This window comes from Peromyscus maniculatus, chromosome 17 (assembly GCF_049852395.1).
Source record: "Peromyscus maniculatus bairdii isolate BWxNUB_F1_BW_parent chromosome 17, HU_Pman_BW_mat_3.1, whole genome shotgun sequence".
Taxonomy (NCBI): domain Eukaryota; kingdom Metazoa; phylum Chordata; class Mammalia; order Rodentia; family Cricetidae; genus Peromyscus; species Peromyscus maniculatus.
The window spans coordinates 12,555,293-12,577,174 of record NC_134868.1 but is presented as its reverse complement, the minus strand read 5'-3'; the positions used below and the strand labels follow the sequence as shown (position 1 = coordinate 12,577,174).

Below are 21,882 nucleotides of genomic sequence, written 5' to 3'. Positions count from 1 at the left end.
TTTAATTAAATTCTCTCTAGCAATAAATGTGCAAAGCACTCAAGAATTCTACCACTTTCACACTCCATACTTAAGACTCCCTGAGTGGCTGCCCAGTCTGAAGCAAGACACAAAATGTGGCTAGCTGCTTCCTCACATTACTCTTGGATTGCCCAAAATTATTTAAATCATGGTCAAAATACCTCATTCAATAATTTACAAATGAGAACATAAAAAATATTTTAAAATGCAATTAATGTTCTAAAATTGCTAATAAACTAGGTTTATTATTAAATTATCAGAGTTTAAAATGTAAAGTATCCAATTCTACCAAGAATGCATTACGTTGAAGTTTCTTCCTCAAATTGGAAGCCTTTTAGTCCTCATCCGAAAGGATCTCAGCTGAACTGCTCCTAAAAGCCTCAAAGCTTAAAAAGCCTAAAAGTCTCTAGTTCCTGGTTCTCACGCCTTATATAATATCTTTCCACTTCCTGCCATCACTTCCTTCAGATTAAAGGTGTGTGTCTTTTCCAAGCAAAGACATGACATCTCAAGCCCTGGATTAAAGGTGTGTGCCACCATGCCTGGCCTGTATGTCTGTCTAGTGGTGACTGCTCTGTTCTTTGACCCCAGGTAAATTTATTAGGGTGCACAACATATTGTGGGACACAATATCACCACAAACTTGGGAGTCTGAGGCAGGAAGATTGTGAGTTCAAGGTCAGCCTGGGCTACCTAGCAAGATCCTGTCTCAAAGGGACAAGCATAAGCAGTAAGGACACAAATTATAATATATGACTTTGTTGATGGATTTGTGAAATGTCAAAATTCCTGAAGATATTAAGAACTTTGTAAAAGATCAATAATGATGTTGAAAGTTTATCCACTAGTTGAAAATGTACAAAATTATCATTAGTGAAAGGATGGATTACTAGAGACCATTTTGCACACCATTTGTGCATAGACCAAACATCATAGCTTAGCAAAATAGTGTGGATTTGGAATAGAATATCACACAACAATGAAACAAAATTAGGAATTAAAGAATTTAAAGCGTGTGTCTGAGGAGAGACAAAACCACGGACCACTTTCTATAAGTGAAAATAATTTGCCCTTAAAGTAACAATTTTGATTTGGGGTGTTCAAACTGATCAGTGGAGTTACACATGCATATATTCCCACAGTGGACAGTGAATACAAACAGAGAAGGGTGGGTGGACATTAGGTGTGGGCAGACCCTTCCAGGGCCCCTTCAGAATCTCAGAAATGTCTCTACTGGAAGTCTGATGAGTTCCAGAGATTTGTTGTATTTTGTAATTTTCCCAAATCTACTCGCTTCCTCAATTCCAGCTGGTTTCTCTGAAAGTCCTTCGAAGCTCCATTCTGTTTATCCAGAAGAACACAGAACTGGAAGATATGAAATATCAGCAGACTGGTGCAGTGAGGATATAGTCATTGTTTTTGCATTGGATGGTGTTTGGAGAACTTAGCGTTTTTCCCTTTGTTTTATTTATTATTTCATTTTGATGAAAAAAATATCTGTGATTGCAAATTGACGCAAAGTGGAGTTCTCTCTTTTAAGTTAGAATTACTCCCGAATACCTCTTTTCTTCTCTTTGATTATGTTCTATTTTCCACCCATTTCTAACTCTAGAACCATGTTTATCTAAATATTTGCTGATATTCAGAAATACATCCAGGGGAAAATGAACCTGGATTTCTGACTCCTATAGCTTTGTATTTGCTGTACTAATGGCTAAATTGTTTATTAACCCAGGTTCAGATTCATTCTTTTCAGTTATAAAATCATTTTTGGAAGAGTGGAGGGGAAATAAATGAAAATAAAAGAATACATAAGAAGGTGTTTGAAAATACTTAATTCCATATTAATTATGTATCAGTACCATTGTCAATGCCTTCATTTTGAGATAGAATTTTATTGACTTTTATCGAAAGTTACTGTCAAATGTTCAAATATGCTTGGTTTCCTGTGGGTGAAGATTAGTTTTTAAAATATTCTCTCTCTCTCTCTCTCTCTCTCTCTCTCTCTCTCTCTCTCTCTCTCTCTCTCTCTCTCTCTCTCTCTCCTGCCCAGAAACCAATGGTTATCTATCTATTTTGTTGGTTTGAGACAACTTTCTATGTGGCCTTGGCTGGCCTTAGATTTACTATGAAGTCCATTCTCCATCCTCCTGCCTCAGTTTGCCAAGTGGTGGGCTTACAGGTGTGTGATATACCACACTCATTGATGTTGCCTATTCCGAAACTTAATAACTTCTAAATAACTATTTGATGGATATCCTTAGTTTTTCATCTGTCAGCATAATATTGAAATTAATTGTGGGCTTGTGGGCTACCATTTCTCTTAAAATAAGATATGCCTTTTAAAATAGTCATTGGGTGAAGTCTTACTAATGGGAAAATATTCAATATTTCAAGATACCCTGTTACTAGATGTTTGAAAAATTCAAAGAAATAAAGAGTGGCAAAATTAATTAGTTGATTTTAACAACATGTAATTACTTAATTGATATCATATCAACAGTGAACATTTAAATATACAAATTGATGTCTCCACTTAGTGGATTTAGACTGTACAAACACCTCTATGGAGACATTTGACTTCAAAAAATTGTTTTGAATACCCACTAGTCAGGACATCTGTTTTCTATCAATAACCTTTATACTTTTGGCTTGTATTCCATAACACTGAATCTTTTTTTGAGAGATGTGACACTGTGATCAATTGACAATTCTAATTATTAGAGTAATATCTTTGGAGGAGAAAATTCATCATTAAAAACCCATGCTGTGTGGATTTAATTTCATGGTATTCTGTAAATGGTATTCTCATGGTTTAACTCACCAGCTTCTGTTTGTTCTTGATTACATTCTCCTCAGCTGTAATTGCAATTTTCGTATTATTTATCACTGTTCCTAAATTACATGTAGCTACTTAACTTTAAGAATAAAAAGACTTAAGATAACTTTCAAGACATTTCAGAAAGAAAGTGTAGCACTGGCTTTTCTCCATAGAACTTTTGCAGGCTTCATCTTTCAGATCATAGTGCCCACCGTGTACTATACATTAAGTTTTTCAGATGATGCCCATACCCCATGCAGATTGAGATTCTGGGGGATAAGAATCCTGCATCAGCGCCTCTCCACCCTGCTCGTCTGAGACTCAACCTCTCTAGACCAAACTAGTCACTGGGAAGAGCTCAGTGCTAAGATCATCTCAAACAAGCACTTATTTTCTCTGTATACACCCTTAGAAAAAAATATAATCTGCTAAGAGTAGTAGAGTTTTCTCCTGGTCCACAACTCCCTTTGTGTTATATGGAAATAATCTTTTCCCTCCCTTTTCATCTGAGAGAGCAGAGACACACTCTCCTCCATTTTAAGTTCAGTCATGAGAGTAAATATTGCCCTTTGCTGGTTGAAGTCTTCCCTTCCTCTCATCCTTCACAAAACAAACCGACAGACAGACAAAAACCAATGGCTTTCGATGAGATCCTATGTCCTGTTCACTTGTTTCTGTTGAACACTTGGAGCTGTTGAGTCTGATGTATAGTAGTGTGGGCAGAAGTTTCTGTCCTGCCAGTTGCTCCCAAATAACACACTGAGGCTTCATATTAATTACAAATGCTTAGCCAGTAGCTCAGGCTTATTACTAATTAGTTCTTACTTTTTTTTTTTCTGTTTTTTCAAGACAGGGTTTCTCTGTGTAGCTTTGTGCCTTTCCTGGAGCTCACTTGGTAGCCCAGGCTGGCCTCGAACTCACAGAGATCCACCTGCCTCTGCCTCCCTAGTGCTGGGATTAAAGGTGTGCGCCACCAATGCCCGGCTTAGTTCTTACATTTTAAGTTAATGCATATTCCCTATTTTCATTCTGCCACATCAGAGTACCTTGCTTGGTATGTTCACTTCCTGTTCCCTCTGTGTCTGCTGGTGACTTCCTAGCTCCACCCTTCTGTCTCCCAGTATTCTCAGTTTGACTCACCCACCAAACCTTAACCTGTTCAGCTATTGGCCAGTCAGCTTCTTCATTAAACCAATATAAGTGACAAATCTTCATAATGTACAAAAGGATAATTACACAATATAGTAGTGTTCAAAAAGTAAATATTTCCAGTGGCTGGAGAGATGGTTCAGAGGTTAAAAACACATGCTGATCTTGTCGAAAACCTGAGTTTGGTTCTCAGCACCCACACTGGGCTGATCATAACTACCTATAACTTCTGCTCTAGGGGATCCAACACTCTCCTGTGGCCTCTGTGGGTATCTGCACACATACACACAAATAAAAGTGAATTATTTTTTAAAAGAAGCAAATGTTTGGTAATTGCATCAGCAGCTTCAAGGAAAGGAAAGGAAACTTCCCTGGAAAGTCCATAGGTATTCATATTTATCATAAATTGTTCAGATTGTTGTCCTGTGAGAGCACAGGGAAGCTAAGCATGCTACAAATGTACCTATGCATATCACTCAGCTTTCATAGTAATCTTAGGCAAGTTTGTCAGAGGTTTGTTTTAGAGAGATAGAGAGACTGGCAAACTGTGGATGGGCAGTTATCTGCAGATTATCCACACCTTGTAACCCCTGATAGGGAGAAGGCATATGACTCATACCTACAGCTGACCCAGGGATGACAGAATCAGAACTCCAAAATATTTTAACAAGTTGGAAAAACGGCCAAGAAAGACCAAAGATGACATTTAATAGGAAAAAAAATAAGTTTTAGGTCTAGATCCAATATTTTAAATTTCAAAGTAAAGATTGGGAGTGGATAGGGAAAGGGGACATTGTTTATTCGTGTGAAAAACATAGTCTGTGGCTGACATTCAGCACTGAAGGACACAGTTACAAAATGCAAGTCTAAGTGACTTTTATAGTGCTGTTGGAAATATAATGCATTTTAGGAAATGAGTGGGGTCATCTGTTCCTTTCTGTGCTGGAGGGAAACTGTTACCAGCTATGTCCTGTAATCATTACATGTTTAATGGGACAATAACAAGCTTACACTTGTGTTTTACAAAGCTGACCAGGATTTTCCACCTGTCTGTTCGGGTGTCCATCATCCAAGACCTGGTAATTCCCAGATCTGTGGAAGCTGTGATGTTTGTGAGATACTCCAATGAACATTCAGAGGCTTAAATTACTATGGCAACTTATGACTCAAATATCCTGCTTCATTAAATGAAATGATAGTTCTTCCTCCTCACCCAAGGTTTGACTTTCTGAGGTTTCATATGTGTGCACCTGGAAATGACTGGTTGCCATCCTTTATATGCTCTCTACTCATATCAAATAGCACCACGGCCTGTAGCACGTTATTTGAAAACAAAGGCCAGCAGTACATACGGGACCTCTTAGCTTCAGTCGTCTTTGCGTTCTGTGATTTCAGTTAGCTGTGGTCTACAAGAATCTGAAGATATTCAAAGAAAAATTCTAGAAAATAAAAAAAAAATGTGTTTTAAATCACATGCTATTCTGAGTAGTGGGATGGAACCTTCTTCTCATTCTCTCCCACCTGTGAGAGAAGCCATCATTTATCCAAAGTATTCACATGTGTATGCTACCCACCCTTGGGTCTCAGCGATGGCGTCAGCTAGATGTGCGACTCCAGTGTTTGTGCTCAAATTAACCTTAGTTATTACCAACAGTAATACCAAAGTACAAGACCGGAAGGGATTACAGCTCACACACTGAAGATAAGACATAAAAAGTTATACCTATAGCACGTGACAGGGTTTAGGACGGAAAAGGCGTCACATTTGTGGGTGGACAACACATGCAGCAGACCTGCTCTAATTCACAGTTAGTACCAGAGATCATCAAGAGTTTGTTGAGCAAAGGTCCCCTGAAGAAACTGACACCAAGCCATTTATTGCAAGGGGATAGTCACACAGATTCATGGAGGGATTTGGACTGGAAAATATTGTTTTTAATTATTGGAGACTGTTATGGTTATTAATTGCCTTTTGCACCCAATTTATAAGTTAGTAAATTTATAAATTTAAATTTTACTAAATTATAATTAGTAAATTATGTCTATGGAAAAAATAGTGTGTGTAGGATTGGTACTACCTGTCACTTTAGGTATCCTATGGGAGATCTCGGGCTGCATCCTCTGTGGGCAAGCGGGGTACCAAACAGTATCCTACAATAACTGTGCCTTCTCTACAGTACACAGCTACTTCAGCTGCTTCTTCTGATCTGCAGAGAATGCCTCTTCTGTGTGTTAAGGAATTTCACTATTCACTCAGGGAGACAAGGAAGGTTTACAGAGCAGAAACAGTAAAAATCTTAACTTGAAAAGCAGACATCCGCCTTTCTAAAAATTTTGTTTTTCTTGTTAACCATTCTTGCTTCTGGGGATTTTTAAACAACTTCTGATATGTTTTTAGTGCTCTGATCTTGCAGGCAGATCCCCCTCCCTCCTATTTTCCCTCCTCATTTACTTCCTTTTAGGTGTCCTGAAGGAATTCCACATGTTTCTCAGATTACTACGTGGAGCATTTGCCCACGTCAATTTTGAGCCAACTGTACACATAGAAAAGCCATTAAGATGCCGGGTTTAGCAAGAGGGCCACCCTATGATTTCTTCCCTCAGAGAATCCGTTCTTCCTGGGGTGGACTTGTGAAGTTGAGAAGCATTTTATTCCTGTGTTAAACTGGGGAACTAAGGGTTGACAATGGCAGCACCTCAGCATTTGCTTAAGTAAATTGGCATAATTAAGTTACTCAAAATTGTTGCATAAGCCATCATTCCACCATCTCATCTCCATCATAAACATACATGAATGGAAACTGTTCTCAGCTGCGGAAAGTTCCCCTTGTACACATACTCTCAGCTGTTTTTATATTAACACACGGACACCCATAGTCACAACCAGGCCATCTTTGAGCCAGGGAGAGACTGATGGAATAGCTGTGTCATAAAGAATGGATATAGTGCAGACATTATAAATGGACGATAAAAATAAAAGCTCAAATTAAGATAGAGATTTCATTTCCTAGATGCAGTGTTCGCTGGTGGAAGTGGAAGAGAAGGTCTCTAGTTTTAGTAAAAGGAAGGAAGGAAGTGGTCATTTAAGGCTGGGCCTCAAGCTCTAGAGAGAGTAGGTGTGTGGAATTTGAGTTTTGGAAACAAGAGGAGATGAAAACAGAGAAGCTCCTGGGTCGATGCTGTAACCCTGATTATCTCGAGACTGAAGTAGCCGGACCTGAAGCCAGCTTTGCATTCATCTGGACAAGGCTGACTTCTCACACTGCCTGCTGCTCATTATAGGCACGTGTATGATGTTTGCCCTCTACTTCATGAAGCTGTCTCATATAACTCTCAGCAAAAAGGTTAGCCACACAAACATTAGCCTAGTATAACAATGAAAGTCCCTCTGATAATTAGTGATGCGTGAGATCACCTGTAAAGTCAATAAAATATTTCAGTGACCACCCTTGGAATATTCTGAATATATTGAGGAAAAATAGTTAACAAGAAATCTGGAAATGCTGATACTAGAAAAATGTATAAGCTGAATTATTCTTTTTATTTCATGATTCTCTTTGATATTTCACTAAAAACTTGCCAGTGAGATAGGTAACAGAGGGATAATACTTTTAAATATGGAAACACAGACTCCAGGACCAAATGCAAAACCAGTATCCCAGGCATGAGGGTCATTCCCTTGGAGATTGTGGTGGGCACAATGCTTACCCCTGTGCCTCAGTTTCCCCATGTGGTTATGTTGTGTACAAACAGTACAATCTGGGAATTATTACTGGACAAATTCAAGATGTAAACCCAAGAGTTTGAACACATCCATGGTAGAGAGACATTACGCAAGATATCCACCACATTTGTCTCTAACTTCTGCAATTAAAATGTCATCTCCAGAGGCAGAATGTTTCTTCTGTTTTGTTCAACCCTGCATTCCTGATCAGTGATGAAACTTAGTAGGTATTCAATAATTGTCCGTTTATTGGAATGGATGGACGCTATTGATTTTTTTCAACAATTGAGTTGGGTAATCCATAGGCTTAAATTTTTTTAGAGGATTGTATCTGTATTGAGGGGTGTGTGTGTTGTGTGTGTGTGTGTGTGTGTGAGAGAGAGAGAGACAGAGAGAGACAGAGACAGAGAGACAGAGAGAGGGAATCCAGTTCTCAGTCACATTTATTTTTCAATAAAATAGGTGTCATGAAGACAATAAAGAGAAGACTTTTAAAGCATTTTTCTTTGTGAATGTGGTGGTTTGAATGAAAATGTCTCCTATAGACTCACAGGGAGTGGCATTACTGAGATGTGTTACCTTGTTGGAGGAGATGTGGCTTTGTTGGAGGAAGTGTGTTACTGGGGGTGGGCTTTGGGATTCAAATGCTTGAGCCAGGCCCAGTGTCTCTCTCTTTCTTCCTGCTGCCTGCCAAGATGTAGATACTCTGAGTACTTCTCCAGCATTATGTCTGTCTGCATGCTGCCTTGTTTCCCACCATGATGATAATAGACTAAATCTCTGAATGTAAGCTAGCCCCAATGAAATGCTTTCTTTTATAAGAGTTTCCTGGGCCACAGCACTAGAACATTGACTAAGACAGCATAGTACTGTGTTCTATAGGGCATTTTCATATGAGTACATAACATATATTGAGTGAGTTCTGTCTCATACCACTCTACTCTTCCCTTTCTCTCCCAACCACCCCCCTTTGTTCCCCTAAACAGTTCGCTTCTACTTTTCCATCATATATCAAAGGCATAATTTTATTTGACTATACAAAATCCAGGAACCACAAATGAGAGAAAAGTATGATTCTTGTCTTTCTGAGTTAGCTTAATTTGCTTAATATGATTATATCAGACAATAAGGATTATTTTATCAGTCAGGAGTCTGAATTTTATTGTTGGAAATGCCATTATCTGAACATTTCATGTAAGAGAGAGAGAGAGAGAGAGAGAGAGAGAGAGAGAGAGAGAGAGAGAGAGAGAGAGAGGAGAGAGAGAAAACCCAAATAACAGAAATGGATGTGGGAGGGCAGTGACCTCCCTAAATATCTTCCCAGCTTGAGCCCAGTAGAAATATGAAACACCCTCCCCAGCTCTCTGAATCCTAAATAACAAAGAGACCACATAGTTGCACAGGCCCTGAAGACTGATCATGTCACATTCACCACTGTTTCCTTTAAATATGAATTTCCCTGGCAGGAAGTGCCCTCATTAGGGAGACAGTGCAGTCACCTTTCACAAGAGGAATTCTGAGACACCGACTATTCCCTCCACAAGCAGTCAAGAGCTTAGAATAATTCTGCTCTTCTATTAGAGAGAAAACTGTTTCTCTGGGGTATTTGTCACAGTGAAGAAAAATACAAACAAATGCAAGTGGGTTTTTCTTCCTATCTGTTGAAAGCTCTTCCGGTTCAGGGAGGGCCTCTGAAGGGCTCTGGTTCAGTGTGAGAGAATGTGTAATAACCTGCAGGCTTTCTCACACAGAGAGAATATCACTTCCCATTGCCCAGTGTCAACTCCTTAATGGGTAAAATAAGAAGCCCGAAAGAGAAACAAGAATGAAAACACAAACAAAATATCACATACACCCACACACTCAAACATACCTTCTGCTTTTTTTTTTTTTTAACAAAATATGAAGAAATTGAAATTAATTTCAAATAGTCCTCATCTTACCAGCTGGACCTCAGCCTGTCTAACTGAAATAGAATTGTCACCATTGGACACAGCTTTCCCTCTGCAAGCCTGTGTCAGGATGAAAACATAGTCAGGTCGATCCCCGGGGACCTGAGGAGTGGGAGAGGATTTCTGCAGTTCTACATTTCAGAAGCAGAGAAGGAAGCCTGGGGAAAGAAAATGACTGCAGCAGACACAGATCCAACCTAATCACCCCTCACACAAAGGGAAAGCCTTCCTGATCGTTTAAGCTGGCTTGCAGTTTAGCTCTGGAGCCTCTGCCTGTGAATGTGAAAAGCTGAGAAGGAATCAGATCGCAGCAGGCTGTGGGCAGGAACTGTGCAAAGCCTCTGGGGAAGCAGACTAAAGTGTCTGCCAAGTGCAAAACGGAGACTGGTTAGGTCCCCACCCAAGTACTGGCAAAGGCCTGTTAGTAGAACAGGTCACAATCAGTGAATTTAAGGTTTTTTAAAATTTATTTTAATATATATTAATATACATGCTAATATACATATGTATATATATGTATATTAGCATATATATTAATATATTATTATTCTCTCACACATTCTCTCACACTGAACCATCTCTCTCTCTCTGTGTATATATATACATATATATATATATATATATATATATATATATATATATATATATATATATATATATATATACACAGAGAGAGAGAGAGAATATGATAGAGAGAATGTGTGCATGAGGATGTCAGATAGAGGGTGTCAGATTACCTGGAGTTAAAGTCCCAGGTGGCTATGTGATGACCGCATTGGTCCTGGGAACCAAACTCTGGTCCTCTGCAAGAGCAGGATGTGCTCTTCTCCCCTGACTTTAAGGTTCCTGAACTTTAATGTGATTAGCTCTTTTCATGTAAAGTTGGCCAGATCTGTCCATAGGCAGTTACGCCTCCCTTTGGAGGAATCAGCAAGAACGACAGAGGTCATTTTAAACCATCTGATTATGAGGGTGGTTGCTGTGTTTCATGCAAACCAGTTAGATGAAACGGTGAGGCCGCAGGGGAGGCAGCTGTGTGGTAGAGCGTGTGTTTAGTGTGTGTGCTGCCCTGGCTGTGTTATGCATGCCACCTCTCCAAAGAAAAAAGAAAGGAAAGGAAAGAAAGCATGACATTTCCATACAATCTTCAGGCTTTAGGGGAACCTGATTTTACATGCAACAAAGAAAAAACTTGACTTGTTGGGACTCAGAAGACACCATTTCCCATCCTAACACACTGGAAATGTTATTTGAATTTTCTCTGTCTACTTTTCTCAGTTACTGTGAGGATTATTGGAAATGGTGCATGAATTATAAAAATGCTAAAATTAATTCCTCATGTAGCAGGTACTCAGTGGGCTTTTCAAATGTCAAATCAGCATCTATGAGCTAACTTTATTATATGTTATATATTTCCCCAAATCTGTGAAAGGCTGTTTTCCACAGGCCATATGATCCATTTTCTTTCTAGGGAGGGGTGGGAAAGGCTTAAATTGAGGCTGATGTGACCATGAGGTCAGAGCATCCAAGACTTGGGAGGTGGCTTCCAAGACAGAAAAGGAAGTTCAGTGTGGAGAAAGCTTTCCCCCAAAGACCTGGATGTATTCCCAAAGTATTCCCAATGCAATTTGAAATTCAATTAAAAAATACTAAGATTTATTATGTGTTCAACTTTGTGTGAGTGCTTGCATTGTGGAGAAAGGGGGTGAGATACCATGGAATGGGTACAGGGCATTTTTAAATGAAGAATGTGGGGTTAAAAATAAATTCCATAAGATTATTTAATTTTTAAAGCAAATTCAGTCTGAACTTGCATTGTCAGAGCCTTCCACCTTACCTTCTGAGATTTCCCATTCTGTTAAATCCTTGGATGCTTTTGGTATGTTCACCATTTTATTTTTTTTTTAATTCAAAGTTATTATGTTTCCATATGTATTTATGCGTCTGTATACAGACACTGAAAGGAGCAAGCAGATGCCATAACCGGCTGTGCAGTCTTCTCTCAGAGATCAGGCCTCAATTTCAGTTTCCTGAGACTTGAGCAGGCAGTTTCTGGAAGGACCATGAACAAAAGACATAGTCCTTGTAGTAGCTCCTTTTCTGATTGCTCAAGGTTCAGCAAATTGTTTACTGTCTGGGACCCCTCACCAACTTAGAGCTACAGGCACCGGTCAATGTAAATGTGTGAGGCCAGCACTGGGCCACTGAGCCAGCCCCCACAGTCACTACATGCTAGGCCAGCCAGCATGGCAGCTCAATGACAAAGCTTGGGACTTGTCCAGGCCTGCCCAGAAATGGATTACTGTAACCCCCAACTAACCTTTGATGGGGTAATGTCTTTCTGTACACTGCAAATATGTGTTGCTCTGATTGGTTGATAAATAAAGCCATTTGGCCTATGGCAAGGCAGCTTAGAGGCAGGTGGGAAATTCAAAGAGAGAGACAGGAAGAAGGCTGGGAAAAACGCCAGTGAGCTGCCCAAGGATCAACATGTAATGGGATGCAGATAAAGTCACAGAACATGTGGCAATACATAGATTAATAGTAAGGCTAATTTAAGATATTAGAGCTAGCTAGCAAAAGGCTTGAGCCATGGTCATACAGTTATAATTAATATAAGCCTCTGTGTGTTTACTTGGACTCAAGTAGGAGAGATTTGTCCCAACCACTAGTAGGCCGGGACACAGAGATCTTCTGGCTACAAATGGCACCAAAATGTGGGACCTAAAACCTGGAAAGATTTAAAAAAGAAATATTTTAAAAAGAAAAAGGTGCTAAAAACAGCTTCCTACTTGTATCTCTCAGGCCAGCCAAGCCTGCAGACTTGAGCTACTCTATGGAGGGTTGGTGGCACGCAGGCTGGAGCTACAGCATGCACATTCCCGCTGAGTTACACGGAGGTTTTTGCAAGCTGTGCAACATGGTGCATGGCAGATATAGCTTTTGCTATTAAGAAAAAAAAAAAAAAGGTTTCTGGGCTACGTGCCACTTTGATAGAAGCATAGACTCACTGCCTCCCAGAATCAGCAGACAGCATGGCTCCCAGAGCTGGTGATGAATTATCTCCACCATGTTGAAAAGCTGAGTTGGGCAGAGCCAGCAGCCAAGGCTTCTGCTTCAGTACTAGCCACTGCAGTTTAAAGCAATAGATTCACAATAAGGCAGATTCATATGGAATGAGAGTTTAAATGGTTTACAATGTGTGTAAAAATGTACGTAAGCTTGGAAGAAAGAGGAAAAGGAACATAGACAGTTATATAAAGAAATAGAAAGTTTTTAAAAAGTTTTTAAAAAATAAAGGGACAATAAAAGTAGTTAAAAAATAAGACACACAAGGATGGATATTACACAGAGAATCTGGATTGTGTTGTCTTTGATATTTTTAACTGCAGAAAGACATTTGATTGTAAAGGCTGCTAAATTAAGCCAGTATATATATTTTAAAGGTATCTTGACTTCAAAATTTGGATCTAAGAATATGTTGCTTTGGAAAGGAGGCTCTGCTTTTGTTTCCACAGAAAGCAAGAGGCTATGGACTCATTACAGGTTAAGATGGATCCAATTTGACCAGCCAAGACCCCCTGAAAGGTCTCCGATGACACCATAGCCCAGATGACCCAACATCCAAAATGGTTTTAAGGCAACTGGCTCAGACAATGCAACCTCACATATTATTCCAGTCAGGACTTGACCATAATTCTTAATTTTCTCAGGATCCCCAAAAGAATACAGTGCCCCCTATCAGCAGGAAGTAGCCTAGAACACTACGCCCACATTCCCCCAAAATGGATTATGGATGTTTGTCTTTATTTAGATTGTTGGTTACAAATTGTAATTGGTCATAGTCAATCTCTTTCTAAAAAAAGAAAGGAGTATATGATATAGAAATGTAGGATATAGATACAAGAGAATAAAAGGGTAGATTATTGAGTCTACTTTTAAAGAGCAACACCTTGTTTAAATTGTTTTACATTGCTATGGATTTTAGTTTCTTGATACAAATTTAAAGTTTATTATACTGTATGTATATTTTTACTCTTGTTTAAGATATTATGTTTATACAACTCATTTACAATTGTAATGTATCATTAAGAAATACAGATTAATAGTTAATCATCTATGATAATCAAACTTGTAGTCACATTACTTAAATTTTCTAGGTATACATAGATATATTTCAATTAGGTAGGTAATCTTCAAACATTTCAAAGACCTACAGAATATGGAATTTAAAATGTTTTTTAAAAGTTAGACTTTCTGGACAGTGAGACATGTCTGCTCCTGGCAGCACTGATTTACTTCAAAGAGAAAGATGGACATCAAAGACACTCCATATGGAGTTTATCTTCTTCTTGGCAAAATAGCCATTTGGGCAAGATACTGTTCTTGCCTGGACTGATTGACAATATGTTGTATAAACTGGACATGCAGGACCCATAGGAAGGTGACCACTGAACTTTGCAAGGTGAGATGGTCCTTCAGGTTCCTGCTTCACATAAGAAACTGCCAGACATTCTACAGGACACAGAGAGAAGTGACTGAGAGACTCTAGGCCTACAGAGGAACTTTGGATGACTGTCCAGGCAGGCAGCTGTCCTTGTCTATCTGGAGTTTTGAAAGCTGTTTACAATGCATTTCCTGTTTACTTAGGTAATATTATATCCTTCTGAGGTCTTTGATGTAGTTGAAGAATAGATAGTTATAATTTTCCTTGGTTATGATAAAAGATAAATATAAAACTTTAGACTCACAAATATAGGATAGATAGAATATTTTCTTTAATTTTCCAAACACAAATAGACTAGATATTATAACTATAATTCTTACTTAATTACTGTTTTGTTATATGTAATTTTCCTGTGTTAAAGTTAAACCCTTCCTTTTTGATTAGACAGAAAAGGGGAGATGCTCTGGGATGTTCTGTATGCAGTGAATGTGTTGCTTTGGTTGATAAATAAAAAGCTGATTGGCCAGTAGCCAGGCAGGAAGTATAGGTGGGATAACAAGACAAGAAGAATTCTGGGAAGTGGAAGGCTGAGTCAGGAGACTCCAGTGCACTGCCCAGGGAGCAGCATATAATGGCACACAGGTAAAGCCACGGAACGTGGCAACATATAGATGAACAGAAATGGGCTGAATTTAAATGTAAGAGCTAGTCAGTGGTAGGCCTAAGCTAATGGCCAAGCAGTTATAAATAATATTAAGCCTCTGTGTGATTATTTAATAAGCAGGCCACGGGACTGCAGGGCCCAGGCAGGACTGGAGAAACTTGTAGCTACAAACCCTAGCCAATTAAAAGTTACTAACATGATTGCCACTCACACAAACCAATCCTGAGTCTGTTCCTATGTAGTCTGTAGACCCCAATCCCCCTTTGCTTTAAAAACCCTGCCCCAATGCTACTCAGGGTCTTTCCTGCTCTGCAGCTGCATCAGACGGACGGAGAGTCCTGAGTTAACTGGTAACAATGCAAAGACTCTTTGCTTTTGCATCGCATTCAGTCTCTTGGTGGTCTTTGGGGGACCCTGGGTACAACAGACACAATGGTGCATGAGAAGTCAGAAGACAAATTCAGGAGCCCATTTTCTCCTTCTACCATGTGTGGCCGGGGATTGAACTCAGGTCATCAGGCCTGGTGGCAGGTAACTTGACCCACGGAGCCAGCTCGCCAGCCTTCACCTTTTTATTTATTTATTTATTTTTACTTTGGCAAGGGATTGGAAACATTTCACTATGCTGCAGATAAAAGAAGAAGAGATGGTTAACCTCCTTAGGATAACTGATTAAATCTGCATTTCTATTCTTGGGGAATGTGAACAATCATATACACTACCAAGATTTCTTCCATTTTGCTTCAGTTCTTTGTATTGTTGCTGTTGTTTTGTTTTGCTTTTCCGCTGTAGCTCCAGTACCGTACTTAACCACCAGTAAGTATTTAGTTATGGCGCCTATAGATTAAAACAATTTACATTAAACCACAGCTTGTTTTGGTATTGCCATTCTGGTGTGTTAAAACAGGGAAAGCATCCAAGAATATAAACTGTCTCACAGAATGTTCCTTGAATGGTTATTCTCACATTAAGGGATGAACAGTCCAATTATTTATTACTGTAATAACAGGCTAAACATAAACGTGGATAGGCATAAACTTCGCTTAACTGGCCTGAAAGAAAATAAACTTTTCCTTCCTATGAACCTTTACCCAATTTTGATGCTTTGAAATATTTAGATAAAAATTCTCTACTTATTTCATCGGCCTTTGTAGTCTGATTTTGAGCCAGGTCTGGAGGCAGACACTGCAGCTCTTGAAAAAAAAATCTTGTTCTCACAAATTTCCAGCCAACATTTGCAGACTCAAGATGTTTGGAGAGTAGGGATCATCATCATGGATTTGGAAGTCTATCTGAGATAAACGTTCATGCCAAGCCTTGAGGGTCTCATTATTAGTGTAAGAATGATTCAATATGGGGTATTTCTGTTCTTGGCTGGTTGATATAAGATAATTATAAGGCGTTTTAATTGAAAGTTAATTTGAGATGTAAAACATCACAGCTGAACAATTTGCTCCATAGCAGATGAGGAGAGAACAAATTAAGCTGCCCTAGAAGTGCTAAGTGACAGTTCTGTGGAATAATTGTTATTGCTTCCATCATGGGGAAGATGTGGTTGGTTAGGGGGTTAGTAAAGCATATGTGTCGTGAGGGCTTTGTTTTGTTTCTAATGTCTGAAATATCCCTTCAGTCAGCTGTACATTCTCCATCTAAACAGTGTAAAATAGCAAGGGCCGTATCTTCTAGATACATATCTGTAGGAAAGGCGATTTGCCAGTAAAAGAAAAATTTCAGTTCTAAAATATTGTAGAAAGTAATCCAGGAAGGTAACGATGGTGGTGGCAGAAAATATGGAGTGACATAAGATCTTAGGTCTCAAGAGAGCAGTAGCCTAGTTATGGGGGAAGCAGATCCCTCACCCTGTGTATTACAGACAGAGGTAAATAGGCTTTTAGAACATGTAATTTACTTTTATTTTGTTGTGCTGATATGGTAATTTACTTTTATTTTGTTGTGCTGATATGTGCTGATATGGATCAAATTATGTTAAATGACAGGCAGAAATGCGCATTAGAAGTCAAGGGACTTTGGGAAGAGTTCCGAGTAGCGGGAAAGAGGCTGGGGTAGTAGAGCAGAAGGTTTAAACCTGAAGACAAGATTCAGGGCAGCTTTACCGAACTCTCCTGTTCATTAAGACATGGCAGTGAAAGTTAAAGCCCAGAGGAAGCCTCTGACACTGAGGTGCCTCACATGTTGGTGGAAGTTATACACTGTCTTGCTTATGTGATCTCTTCTGTGGGTGTTATAATGGCTTCATTTGTATGTAGAGAGAGCACAAGCCCAGATTGTGTCCTAACTCCTTGCATTTGCTCTAAGAATGTTTAGAGACTTGCCATTCATACGTCCACCCTCTTTCTCTTTAAGAATTAATGGGTGAAAGGTTGGAACTTTCATTTCATAGATGTTTTAATAGAGATATCACATGGAAAGATTAGATGATGGCTATTTGAAGAGGTGACATAATTTCCTTTGTTTGCCTAAACCTGCTGAGCTTTTCCAACAGGGGCAATTAGCACATTGGTTCTGATGGAAGAATTTTCACACTGCTCTCCCTAGTATGGCAAGGACTTCAACATTCCTCCCCATGAAATCCCACCAACACCCAGAGGTACCGGGGACACCAAGTAACTCTCTCAATCTGTCCTCCATCTTTGGCCATGTCCACACAAAAGCCATTGATTCTTTAGAAGTTTTGGACCTACTGATTCATCTTGAGAATGAATCAAGAACCCTGTCAATCTTTGTACATTCACTATGCTCAGTGCTTGAAGAACTTTTCTTCCTGGGGATGCCAGTTATTCTCTGGGAAAGGCTACACTGGTCAATTATTTCTTCCTAAGAGCATTCCCTCCACAATAGCTCAGTTTTTTCCTTATGGAATTCTGTTGTTGGGCTGGGGCCTCACAAACATCCTCCCAGTCTCTGTTTGCCCCCCAACATCATCATCTTTGATGTGTATGATCCACTGGCTAAGGAAAACTGTGGTGGTATTGTGTCACCAAAATATTGTGTACCTTAAGAAACTTACCTGGGGTCAGAGAACAGACAAGCCACTAGTTAGTCAGTGATAGCACACGCCTTTAATCCTAGCATTCCAGAGACAGAAATCCCTCTGGATCTCTGTGAGTTCAAGGCCACATTGGAAATAGCCAAGCATGGTGACACACACCTTTAATCCCAGAAAGCCAGCCTTTAATCCCAGGGAGTGGTGGTAGACAGCAGAAAGATATATAAGGCGTGAGGACCAGAAACTAGAGGCATTTGGCTGGTTAAGCATGTGGCTGGTTAAGCTTCAGGCTTTGGAGCAGCAGTTCAGCTGAGAACCATTGGGATGAGGACACAGAAGCTTCCAGTCTGAGAAAACAGGACCAGCTGAGGAACTGGCAAGGTGAGATGGCTGTGGCTTGTTCTGTCTCTCTGATCTACCAGCGTGGACCCCAATAACTGGCCTCGGGTTTGATTTTATCAATAAGAACTTTTAAGATTCCTGCTACAGAAAACATTGCAGGCCATATGAAATAATCAACTCTATTCTTTGATTTTTTTTCCCGACTATCCTCAGATTTTTTTAATTTGGTGGTGGTAATGGTGGTGGTGGTGGTGGTGGTGTGTGTGTGTGTGTGTGTGTGTGTGTGTGTGTGTGTGTGAGAGAGAGAGAGAGAGAGAGAGAGAGAGAGAGAGAGAGAGAGAGAGAGAGAGAGAGAGAAATTCATTATGTGATGGTGTACGGAGGCCAAAGAATATCACATGTCCTGCTCTATCAAAATTCTGCCTTATTCCCAAGGTTCACTAAAGCTGAACCTTGCCGTTTTCCCCCTAGACTGGCTGTCAGCAAGTCCCAGTAGCAGGCCTGCACTTCTGCAGCTCTGCATGTGGATGCAGGGGATTAACACTCAAGTCCTACTGCAGCTCTGCATGTGAATGCTGGGGATTAAAACTCAAGTCCTACTGCCACCCATCTCTGTGGATGCTGGGGATTGACGCTCAAATCCTACTGCAGCTCTGCATGTGGGTGCTGGGGATTCACACTCAAGTCCTACTGCAGCTCTGCATGCGGATGCTGGGCATCCTGGGGATTAAAACTCAAGTCCTATGGCAAGTTATGCATGTGGATGCTGGGGATTAACACTCAAGTCCTATAACTTGCAGCAGCAAGTGCTTTTAGAGCTGAGCCATTTCCCAAACTTAGAAGTTTTTTTCTTTTTGTAATTCTGCCTTAAAATTCTTTATGACCTGTTTCCTCTATAAGAATCACATATTCTTATTCATATCAATGCTGGTTTTTCAGTAGAATTTAAAAAGGAGACTTTTCTTTTACTTTTTTTTTCTTGAACTCTCTTGTCCCCTCTTCAGATGTGTCCTATTTGTTTATCTCGATGCATAGGGAGAAGCAGAGTTCTTCCAGGTTGCTTACTTTCCTTTAAGTCCTGGAAATCCTTGTGGTCTGCATTACATTTATGAATGGCAACCTAGCGTGATTGGTATACTAACATGTTCTGCACCCTTGGTGGCAGTGAATAGCGTATTTCCCTGTTGTGGAATAGTATTTTAACTGTGTGAAGATGTGTCCCATTTGTTTATGTTGTAGAATATTACTTTATGTGAAGGCATGTTACATTTGTTTCTGCTGTCTTTGTTAACAATGTAAAGATGTGTTGCATTTGTTTCACTTTGCCTGCCTAAGGCACCTGATTGGTCTAGTAAAAAGTTGAGTGGCCAATAATTAGGCAGGAGAGGCATAGGCTGGGATGCTAGGCAGACAGAACAAGTAGTAGGAGGAATCTGGGTGAAGGAGAAGAACAAGAAAGAGAGGACCAGAAGCCAGGCAGCTGCCAACCAGCCAGCCATAAGAATCAGTGAAAGCAGGACATACATACATACATACATACATACATACATACATACATACATAAAATAAATGAGGGAAGGAAGTTAGGAAGGAAGGAAGGAAGGAAGAAAGAAAGGAAGGAAGGAAGAAAGGAAGGAAAAAGCCCCAAGGGTAAATGTAGATAAAGAGAAACAGGTTAAAGTGAGAGCTAAGCTAAGGCTGAGCATTCATAACTAATAAGTCTCCATATCATGATTTGGGAGCTGGTTGTTTGCCCAAAAGAAAGCCTGCTACATATCCCTGTGGGTGTCTTTTTATGAGAGCAGGGCTTATGGGTGAAAGATTTACCTGTGAGACCCAAACCAAAATTGCCAAGGAAGGAAAAGCATTACTCCAGGGATGATGAAGTGTTGGACATATCATCAACAAGGTGAATAATTTTGTTGGCCTCATGTCCAACATCTTCCAGATGTGTTGTTTGTATCAGCACTAAATGATCTGTGTGACCACTGATGTGAGGGAGAGTTTCCAATCAGCTTTATTAATGTTAAAATGAGTATTTCTGAAGGGTAGCCCAACTCCTTTGCTTCATCTGTAAGTTTGGGTCAGAGTGTCTTAGGCCAACATACATTCAGTTCACCTCTTGGACAGGAGAACTGTAGATGGCATCATCCATGGTCCTTCCCTGACACTCATCTACCCCAGTGACTTTTCAGCATTGTTCCAGCTCAGAACTTTGGTTCTATTACATTCTTCTGCCTTAGGATAGATTCTATCCCATTCTCTCCAAACACATGTAGCCCCATAATTCATCTGAGCAAAATAATAACAAAGTTCTTGGCTTGGCCAGCTATTCTGAATTCATCATTAGTTTAAATTTACATCTAATCATGTTAGGTGTATTTTTTTTTTTTTTATTACTTAAGGTGCTCTTGTTTTCCAACACCCTGACAAATGTGTGAAAAAGGAAAGACAATTCATCACAGAGTTCTGCAATTACATTGATCTATGCATGTATAATCTTGCTGTATAAGCAATCGCTAATAATACTATAACATTGTCATTTGCCGGTACTTTTCATCCATGACTCAAGTTAGAGTTATGTGGCAAAAAGGAGAATGTCTCAAAGATATGATGGCAGTTTGCACAAGAATTTCTTCCAGAAGAGTTTCCTTCTGGAAACATCTAGGGTCAATTGATGCCAAGACTCTAGAGGTGGAGAACAACCCATTGTCCATCAGTGGGCAAAGGATTTGACATTTCTATTGCAAATTCGGAGGAAGGTAAAAGTTGAGAAACAGAGGATTTGGAGAGAGAGGGAGGAACAGAACCCGGGAGAGGTTAGGACCAGGCAAATCTGGTGAAATCCCACCTGGCATGGCAGCCATTAATTGTTATGTGTGATGTCATGTAACATCTGGGATAATCTACCCTTATAGCCCACTTATATACCAGGGATTTTTGTGGTGGAGACTTCTCATACATCTTTTCTACTCTTTTCTGTGAACTTTATTAGGCTCATAAATGCAAATAAAGGGATTTAAATGTGGAACTCAAGGAGATGCTGACTTTCTGTGTCTGAGTCCACTCGTGGCAGTACAGAAACAAAACAGTAGAAATAGGAAGGAGTCCAGCAGAGGAGAAAGGATGGGGAAGGAATTCTTTGAACTTTACAGATTATGAAACAGGCCAGGGCTGGAGAAAACTGCATTGTTGTCTTGAGAGGCAGGAACTTCTACTTATAAATATCTATGTTGTCTGTCTGTCTCCCACAATCCTAGGTTCACTGAAGTGGTGGGCACCATCCTTATATCCTCTAGTACTTAACAAAGCTTTACCTTCATGGAGTGTTCTAGAATCATTCATCGCATGAAGAACAAATTTGAAAATTCTACAGCTGGGATTCGATAACAAAATGAGTGAATAAGGCTGGAGGCATCTACAGGCAAATAAATATTTTGTTTAGTGATATGGTTGAGAATATTGATTACAATAATCTCAGGCTTCTTCCAGTCTAGTATACAATCAGCTACTTCTCTTTTGCTAGTTTCAATAGATAAGTGAGAGTTATCTGAGGTTATCCCATTACCATCAAATTACTTATATACCCATGATTCTTAAATTGACATCAAAGGTTTCCTCCAACTCCTTTTACAAATAACTTACTTACTTGTGTGCATATATGTCAGTATGAATGTATGCACATGTGTGAGAGTGTGTGCACACCTGTGCACAAACACAGAGGCCAGAATAGGGCATTTACTGTTCTCCTTTAT

The 21,882-nt window shown here is 39.7% G+C and overlaps 1 protein-coding gene and 1 long non-coding RNA gene across 4 annotated transcripts in view; both read right to left on the bottom strand.

Moving 5' to 3' along the window:
* Positions 1-21,882, bottom strand: part of Palld (palladin, cytoskeletal associated protein) — a 413,911-nt gene that overhangs the window by 350,249 nt on the left and 41,780 nt on the right. The gene's annotated exons all lie outside the window — the stretch shown is intronic.
* On the bottom strand, positions 1,997-10,107 carry LOC143269017 (uncharacterized). Its single transcript, XR_013045276.1, has 2 exons — positions 4,168-10,107; positions 1,997-3,017 (listed from the first exon to the last, which is right to left on the bottom strand). It is a non-coding gene; the product is annotated as an uncharacterized LOC143269017 (long non-coding RNA).